General features: G+C 42.4%; 1 non-coding gene across 1 annotated transcript; it reads left to right on the top strand.

Moving 5' to 3' along the window:
• The first annotated feature begins 485 nt into the window (after positions 1-485).
• On the top strand, positions 486-589 carry LOC130953215 (small nucleolar RNA R71). Its single transcript, XR_009075388.1, has one exon. It is a non-coding gene; the product is annotated as a small nucleolar RNA R71 (small nucleolar RNA).
• Positions 590-9,019: the final 8,430 nt, after the last annotated feature.

The raw sequence follows: 9,019 nt of genomic DNA, 5'->3' as shown, positions 1-9,019 counted from the left end.
CATTTTTAAAACCTTGTTGATGTTTTTGTTGATCCTTCCATGAGAAATTTGGATGATTTCTCCATGATGAGTTATAGGTGTTTCCATAAGGTTCACCCATGTAATTAACCTCTGCCATGGCAGGGTTCTCAGGATCATAAGCTTCTTCAGAAGCTGCCTCTCTAGTACTGTTGGATGCATGTTGCAATCCATTCAGATTTTGAGAGATCATGTTGACCTGTTGAGTCAACACTTTGTTCTGAGCCAATATGGCATTCAGAGTATCAATTTCAAGAACTCCTTTCTTTTGAGGTATCCCATTGTTCACGGAATTCCTCTCAGAAGTGTACATGAATTGGTTGTTTGCAACCATGTCAATGAGTTCTTGAGCCTCTTCAGGCGTTTTCTTCAGGTGAATGGATCCACCTGCAGAATGGTCCAATGACATTTTCGAAAATTCAGAGAGACCATAATAGAATATATCTAATATGGTCCATTCTGAAAACATGTCAGATGGACATCTTTTGGTCAGCTGCTTGTATCTTTCCCAAGCTTCATAGAGGGATTCACCATCTTTTTGTTTAAAGGTTTGAACATCCACTCTCAGCTTGCTCAGCTTTTGAGGAGGAAAGAATTTATCCAAGAAGGCAGTGACTAGCTTATCCCATGAGTCCAGGCTATCCTTAGGTTGTGAATCCAACCATATTCTAGCTCTGTCTCTTACAGCAAAAGGGAAAAGCATGAGTCTGTAGACTTCAGGATCAACTCCATTCGTCTTTACAGTCTCACAGATCTGCAAGAACTCAGTTAAAAACTGGTAAGGATCTTCAGATGGAAGTCCATAAAACTTGCAGTTTTGTTGCATTAAAGCAACTAGCTGAGGTTTCAGCTCAAAGTTATTGGCTCCAATGGCAGGAATGGAGATACTTCTTCCATCAAACTTGGACGTTGGCTTTGTGAAGTCACCAAGCATTCTCGTTGCATTATTATTATTATTATTTTCGGCTGCCATCTCCTTCTCTTGTTCGAAAATTTCTGAAAGGTTGTTTCTGGATTGTAATTTAGCTTCTCTCAATTTTCTCTTCAGAGTCCTTTCAGGTTCTGGATCAATTTCAACAAGAGTGCCTTTATCCTTGTTCCTGCTCATATGAAAGAGAAGAAAACAAGAAAAGAAGAGGAATCCTCTAATCTGAGCAACAAGATGAACCGTCAGTTGTCCATACTCGAACAATCCCCGGCAACGGCGCCAAAAACTTGGTGGACGAAATTGTGATCCATGTTATTTTGTACTTGTATGAAATCATTATTATGGCATCAGTTGTTTTCACAATTCCGTTCAACTAACCAGCAAGTGTACTGGGTCGTCCAAGTAATAAACCTTACGCGAGTAAGGGTCGATCCCACAGAGATTGTTGGTATGAAGCACGCTATGGTCACCTTGTAAATCTCAGTTAGGCAGATTAAATTATGGAATTTAGAAAATCAAATAATAAAAGAGAAATAATAAAAGGGATAGAATACTTATGCAGATTCATTGGTGGGAATTTCAGATAAGCATATGGAGATGCTGTATGGCTCAAGGACGCCTGCTTTCCTACTGCTTCAACTCAATCCTTCTTACTCCTTTCCATGGCAAGCTGTTTATAGGGGTTCACCGTTCGACGATGGCTACTTTCAATCCTCTCGGGAAAATGGTCCTCTGCGGCTGTCACTCGCATGGCTAATCGTCTGGAGGCATCACCTGGCCGAAGGCTACATCCCATCCTCGCAGTGAAAACTATGCTCACGTGCTCTGTCACAGCACGGCTAATCACTGGTTGGTTCCCGCGCCTACTGGAATAGAATTCCTTGATTCTTTTGCGTTTGTCACTAACGCCCAGCACTTGCAAGTCTGAAGCACGTCACAGTCATTCATTACCGGAATCCTACTCGGAATACCACAGACAAGGTTAGACTTTCCGGATTCCCAGGATCCTACTCGGAATACCACAGACAAGGTGAGACCTTCCGGATCCTCATAAATGCCGCCATCTATCTAGCTTATACCACGAAGATTCTGTTGGAGAATCTAAGAGATACACATTCAAGCTCTGTTGCATGTAGAACGGAAGTGGTTGTCAATCACGTGCGTTCATAAGTGAGAATGATAATGAGGGTCATATAATCATCACATCCATCATGTTCTTGGGTGCGAATGAATATCTTGGAATAAGAATAAGAGAGAATTGAATAAAAGAAAATAGAATTGCATTAATACTTGAGGTACAGCAGAGCTCCATACCCTTAATCTATGGTGTGCAGAAACTCCACCGTTGAAAATACATAAGTAAAAGGTTCAGGCATGGCCGAATGGCCAGCCCCCATGTGGTCACAAGACCGAATGATCAAAGACCTCTTAGGATGAAGAATAAAATAAAACTGAGACCAAAGATAGCTAATACATTAGTAAATCATCCTATTTATAATAAACTAGCTCCTAGGGTTTACATAAGTAAGTAATTGATGCATAAATCCACTTCCGGGGCCCACTTGGTGTATGTTTGGGCTGAGCTTGATCAATCCACGAGCTGAGGCTTCTCTTGGAGTTGAACTCCGAGTTATGACGTGCTTTGGGCGTTCAACTCCGGATCGTGACGTTTTTCTGGCGTTTAACTCCAGACAGCAGCATGAACTTGGCGTTCAACGCCAGGTTACGTCGTCAAATTCCGAATAAAATATGGACTATTATATATTGCTGGAAAGATCTGGATGTCTACTTTCCAACGCCGTTGAGAGCGCGCCAATTGGAGTTCTGTAGCTCTAGAGAATCCATTTCGAGTGCAGGGAGGTCAGATTCCAACAGCATCAGCAGTCCTTTTGTCAGCCTTTTTCAGAGTTTTGCTCAAGTCCCTCAATTTCAGCCAGAATTTACCTGAAATCACAGAAAAACACACAAACTCATAGTAAAGTCCAGAAATGTGAATTTAACATAAAAACTAATGAAAACCTCCCTAAAAGTAGCTTGAACTTACTAAAAACTACCTAAAAACAATGCCAAAAAGCGTATAAATTATCCGCTCATCAACCTCCCTAGGAGAATTGAGTTCCAACATGGGACAACTAAGGGTGGAGCACCAAGAACATTCCATCCTCCTCCATGAAATTAGAGAGGATCAAAGAATCATGAGAGAGGAGCAACAAAGGCAAGGAAGAGACATTGAGGAGCTCAAGCACTCCATAAGACCTTCAAGAGGAAGAACAAGCCGCCATCACTGAGGTGGACCCGTTCTTTAATCTCCTTGTTCTTTATTTTCTTGTTTTTCGAATTTTTATGCTTATGTTTGTCCATGTTTGTGTCTTATGATCATTAGTGTCTTAGTGTCTATGCCTTAAAGTTATGAATGTCCTATGAATCCATCACCTTTCTTAAATGAAAACTGTTTTTAATCACAAAAGAACAAGAAGTACAGGATTTCGAATTCATCTTTAAAACTAGCTTAATTAGTTTGATGTGGTGGCAATACTTTTTGTTTTCTGAATGTATGCTTGAACAGTGCATATGTCTTTTGAATTTGTGGTTCATGAATGTTGGCTCTTGAAAGAATGATGAAAAAGGAGACATGTTACTGAGGATCTGAAAAATCATAAAAATGATTCTTGAAGCAAGAAAAAGCAGTGAATACAAAAAAGAAGAAGGAGAAAAACGAAAAAGAAAAAAGGGGAGAAAGAAAAAGAAAAGAAAAAGAAAGAAATAAAGTTGTGATCCAAGGCAAAAAGAGTGTGCTTAAGAACCCTGGACACCTCTAGTTGGGGACTTTAGCAAAGCTGAGTCACAATCTGAAAAGGTTCACCCAATTATGTGTCTGTGGCATGTATGTATCCGGTGGTAATACTGGAAGACAGAGTGCTTTGGGCCACGGCCAAGACTCAATAAGTAGCTGTGTTCAAGAATCATCATACTTAACTAGGAGAATCAATAACACTATCTGGATTCTGAGTTCCTAAAGAAGCCAATCATTCTGAATTTCAAAGGATAAAGTGAGATGCCAAAACTGTTCGGAGGCAAAAAGCTACTAGTCCCGCTCATCTAATTTGGAGCTAAGTTTCATTGATAATTTGGAGTCTATAGTATATTCTCTTCTTTTTATCTTATTTGATTTTCAGTTGCTTGGGGACAAGCAACAATTTAAGTTTGGTGTTGTGATGAGCGGATAATTTGTACGCTTTTTGGCATTGTTTTTAGTATGTTTTTATTAGTTTTTAGTTAAAATTTACTTTTCTGGACTTTACTATGAGTTTGTGTGTTTTTCTGTAATTTCAGGTATTTTCTGGCTGAAATTGAGGGACCTGAGCAAAAATCTGATTCAGAGACTGCAGATGCTGTTGGATTCTGACCTCCCTGCACTCGAAGTGGATTTTCTGGAGCTACAGAAGCCCAATTGGCGCGCTCTCAACGGCGTTGGAAATTAGACATCCTGGGCTTTCCAGCAATATATGATAGTCCATACTTTGCCCAAGATTTGATGGCCCAAACCGGCGTTCAAAGTCACCTTCAGAATTCCCAGCGTTAAACGCCGGAACTGGCACCAAAGTGGGAGTTAAACGCCCAAACTGGCACAAAAGCTGGCGTTTAACTCCAAGAAGAGTCTCTACACGAAAATGCTTCAATGCTCAGCCCAAACACACACCAAGTGGGCCCGGAAGTGGATTTTTATGTCATTTACTCATCTTTGTAATTCTTAAGCTACTAGTTCCCTATAAATAGGACCTTTTACTTTTGTATTTTCATCTTGGTTCTTCTGGTTCCCTCTTTGGGACCGAAGCCAATGATCACTCTTGTTCTTATGTATTTTCAACGGTGGAGTTTCTACACACCATAGATTAAGGTGTGGAGCTCTGCTGTACCTCGAGTATTAATGCAATTACTATTGTTCTTCTATTCAATTCCGCTTGTTCTTGTTCCAAGATATCACTTGTTCTTCAACTTGATGAATGTGATGATCCGTGACACTCATCATCATTCTCACCTATGAACGTGTGACTAACAACCACCTCCGTTCTACCTTAGATTGAGTGAATATCTCTTGGATTCCTGATACACGACGCATGGTTGATCGCCTGACAACCGAGCGCTCGCCTGACAACCGAGCCAGCCATTCCGTGAGATCAGAGTCTTCGTAGTATAGGCTAGAACTGATGGCGGCATTCAAGAGAATCCGGAAGGTCTAACATTGTCTGTGGTATTCTGAGTAGGATTCAATGATTGAATGACTGTGACGTGCTTCAAACTCGCGATTGTGGGGCATTAGTGACAGACGCAAAAGAATCACTGGATTCTATTCCGACATGATCGAGAACCGACAGCTGGATAGCCGTGCCGTGATAGGGTGCGTTGAACATTTCCATTGAGAGGATGGGAGGTAGCCACTGACAACGGTGAAACCCTTGCATAAGCTTGCCATGGAAAGGAGTAAGAAGGATTGGATGAAGACAGTAGGAAAGCAGAGAGACGGAAGGGACAAAGCATCTCCATTCGCTTATCTGAAGTTCTCACCAATGAATTGCATAAGTATCTCTATCTTTATCTTTATGTTTTATTCATCATCTATACCCATTTGAGTCTGCCTGACTAAGATTTACAAGGTGACCATAGCTTGCTTCATACCAACAATCTCTGTGGGATCGACCCTTACTCGCGTAAGGTTTATTACTTGGATGACCCAGTACACTTGCTGGTTAGTTGTGCGAAGTTGTGATAAAGAGTTGAGATTGCAATTGTGCGTACCATGTTGATGGCGCCATTGATGATCACAATTTCGTGCACCAGCCATCCACGCGTGCGCGTGATGGGCGCGGGCGCGCCGATGTGCTGCACCCAATGCCCAGCTATTTTTCCAGAGAGTTGTGCCAGAACTGTGCCAGTTTTGTGCCTGGGGTACGAGAGCACCCACGCGTACGCGTGGTTGACGCGTGCGCGTCGATTTGCTAGTTTTCAATCCACGCGGTAGCGTGCATGACGCTTACGCGTCGATGAGTTTTGTGGCCATCCACGCGTGCGCGTGGAGTGCGTGTATGCGTGGCCCTGTTTTCATCCCAAAGTTGAATTTTGAGTTTTAAAAGCCAAATCTCATACTTCTAAGCCTCCGATCTCACCACTTATGTCTTAAATCATTATGATATGCCTAGCAATGGGAAGAGGGCTAGTGAATATGGTAACTTGCGAGTGAAGCAAGGAAAAAATGAATGATCAATGAGGATCAAGATGATTACGTGAGATGCGGAGGATGGCGGTGGAAGTGCTTGTTATGCCATGGGCCGAAGGGCCATAATTGTTAATGAAATGGCTGGTTATGGATTTAACCGTGAGCCGGATGGCTAGATTATTACCGTGTTACGGCGGAACCATGATTATGGCTAGTATAAATGCATATATGTTGTTGAATGAATTGTGAATGTTGCATTTCCACTATTAGAGATGAGAGTTTCCCTGAGAGGAAGCAGTGGCTAGCCACCACGTGCTCCAAGTTGAGACTTGAAGCTCTTTTGATCCTATGTCATAAGTGTGGCCGGGCACTGTGAAAGACCCGGATGAGCTCGCCCCCGTAAATATTCACCAGTGAAGGTGATGGATATAGATCATGATTATGATCAAGTTTATGATGAGTATAACTCGAGTTGGGGATGCGTGACAGAGGGACAGTCCAATGGTTAGCTACCAGGACTTGTCGGGTTGGCTCTATAACCGACAGATGATATCATCAGCCACTAGGGACAGGCATTCATCATATGCATACTATATGAATTGTATGAGATTGCCTATTTGACTACATACTACTTGTAAATTGTCTAAATGCCTTAATTGTTCCTGTTTGTATATTTCTTGTTTGATATAACTGTGTTTGCTATATTATACTCCTGTTGGTGGTTGGGAGGTTTGAAGGAATTGGAAAGGGAAGCATTATTTAGACTGAAGAACCTTTAGTCATATGCCCTTTTATGGTTTAGCTTGTTTATAAGCTTGATATTACCTGGAGGAAGTTCTAGTATTGCCTTCGGCTTTCCCCTATTATTATGAATTATATATGTGAAAGCTGTTACCATGCTGGGGACCTCTGGTTCTCACCCATGCGGAATTTTGTGGTTTTCAGATGCTGGACGTGAGGTTTCTCGCTGAGGCCTGCTGGAGACTTCTGGATTAGCGAAGATCCTTTGTTCTTGGGGACTCCGTTTTAGTTTATATGTTTTGCTTAGATACTTTTATCTCCATTAAATAATACAAACTGTGATGACTCCTCTTATGGGAGATTTTGGAGAATAGGTTTCTGTATTTGTGTCCCTTTGGGTTTCCTTTGGGGTTTCCTTATTTTATCATATGTATATATATTGCTATGCTCGGACCGGTTATCTTCGCAGCCGGATTTTGAGTCTTGATATTCCTGTTTTTGACACTCCTTTGTATATATATAATCTCGCGTTGGTTTATCCTTGTTCGTTACGTTATCGATCGGAGTGTTGCGCTTTTGAGTTGCGATTTTTGTTTACCCAATTTTTTTCTACAAAGGCTCCTAGTTATAATCAATCATTCATACTACTATACGTACTAAATTTTTATTTTAGAGGTCGTAATACCTTGCCATCTCTGAATTATGACTTAAGCATAAGACTCTGTATAGTAGGGTGTTACATTATGGTATCAGAGCAGTTCGTTCCTGTAGAGCCTGAGAGACGGACTGACTATGCTTCTGTGCATTCTCTGTGTGTGTGTTATGTGCTATTAGTATATCTGCTTGATATAATTGGCATAAATGTTCATGAGCATGCATTTGGGACTTTGAAGCACTAGAGTTCCGATATTGAGACTGATCAACTTAATATCGATTGTTTGGTGTGTATAGGGACCAGATGGCACCTCGTGGACGCAGTAGAGGCCATGGAAGGGGTTGTACGAATGCTCTTGCGCCGGAGAATAACCCTAATGACCCGGTGAACTTTATGACTGCGTTGGAGAACATGGCTGCTGCTATGCAAGCCACTGCTTAGGCTCTTGGTCAACAGATGAACAACCATGGTAATGATGGAGGTGGAGTTCAGGGTCCGATGACACTGGCAAACTTTTTGAAGGTTAATCCGCCTAAGTTCAGGGGAACTACTAGCCCGACTGAGGCTGATACATGGTTTCAGGCCATAGAACGAGCACTGCAAGCACAAGTGGTGCCTGAAGGACAGCGTGTCGAGTTTGCTACCTATATACTCACCGGTGAAGCATCGCATTGGTGGCAAGGTATCCGACGTCTTCTGCAGCAGGGTGATGACTATATCACCTGGAATGTCTTCCAAGAGGAGTTCTATAAGAAGTACTTTCCAACTTCTGCTAGGACGGCTAAGGAACTTGAGTTACTACAGCTGAAGCAGGGCACCATGTCCGTATCAGAGTATACTGACAAGTTTGAAGAGCTATTCAGGTTCTCTCGTATGTGCCAAGGGACTCCGGTGGAATATGAGGAATGGAAGTGTGTTAAGTATGAAGGAGGACTCCGGAGCAATATTTTCAGTTCAGTGGGACCAATGGAGATCAGGACTTTCTCCGAATTGGTGAATAAGTGTAGGGTTACTGAAGAGTGTGTGAAAAGGGCAACTGCTGAGAAAGGGAGTCACAAAGGATCATTCCCACAGAACCGAGGGAAGAGTTTTGCACCTAGAGGTCCGTCTTTCAAGAGGGGAAGCTCTTTTAGGAGGCCCAACAACAACTCCCAAGGGAAGAAGTTTGGGGAGCAGCCTCAGAATGATCAAGCTTGTACTAGATGTGGGAGTCACCATCCGGGAGCACCATACAAGGCCGGATGGGGTTTGTGCTACAATTGTGAAAAGGCGGGGCATAAAGCCGCAAGCTGTCCGGAGAAGCAGAAACAAGGTGCTGGGAAAGCACAACAGACTGGTCGGGTGTTCGCCACCTCAGCTATAGGAGCCGAGGGATCTGAGACACTCATTAGAGGTAACTGTGAAATGGCTGGTCAAACTTTAAATGCTTTATTTGATTCGGGAGCATCACATTCATTCATTG

Source organism: Arachis stenosperma, chromosome 9, assembly GCF_014773155.1.
Source record: "Arachis stenosperma cultivar V10309 chromosome 9, arast.V10309.gnm1.PFL2, whole genome shotgun sequence".
Classification (NCBI taxonomy): Eukaryota; Viridiplantae; Streptophyta; class Magnoliopsida; order Fabales; family Fabaceae; genus Arachis; species Arachis stenosperma.
The sequence above is the reverse complement of the archived record's forward strand: the minus strand, read 5'-3'. Positions and strand labels throughout refer to the sequence as shown.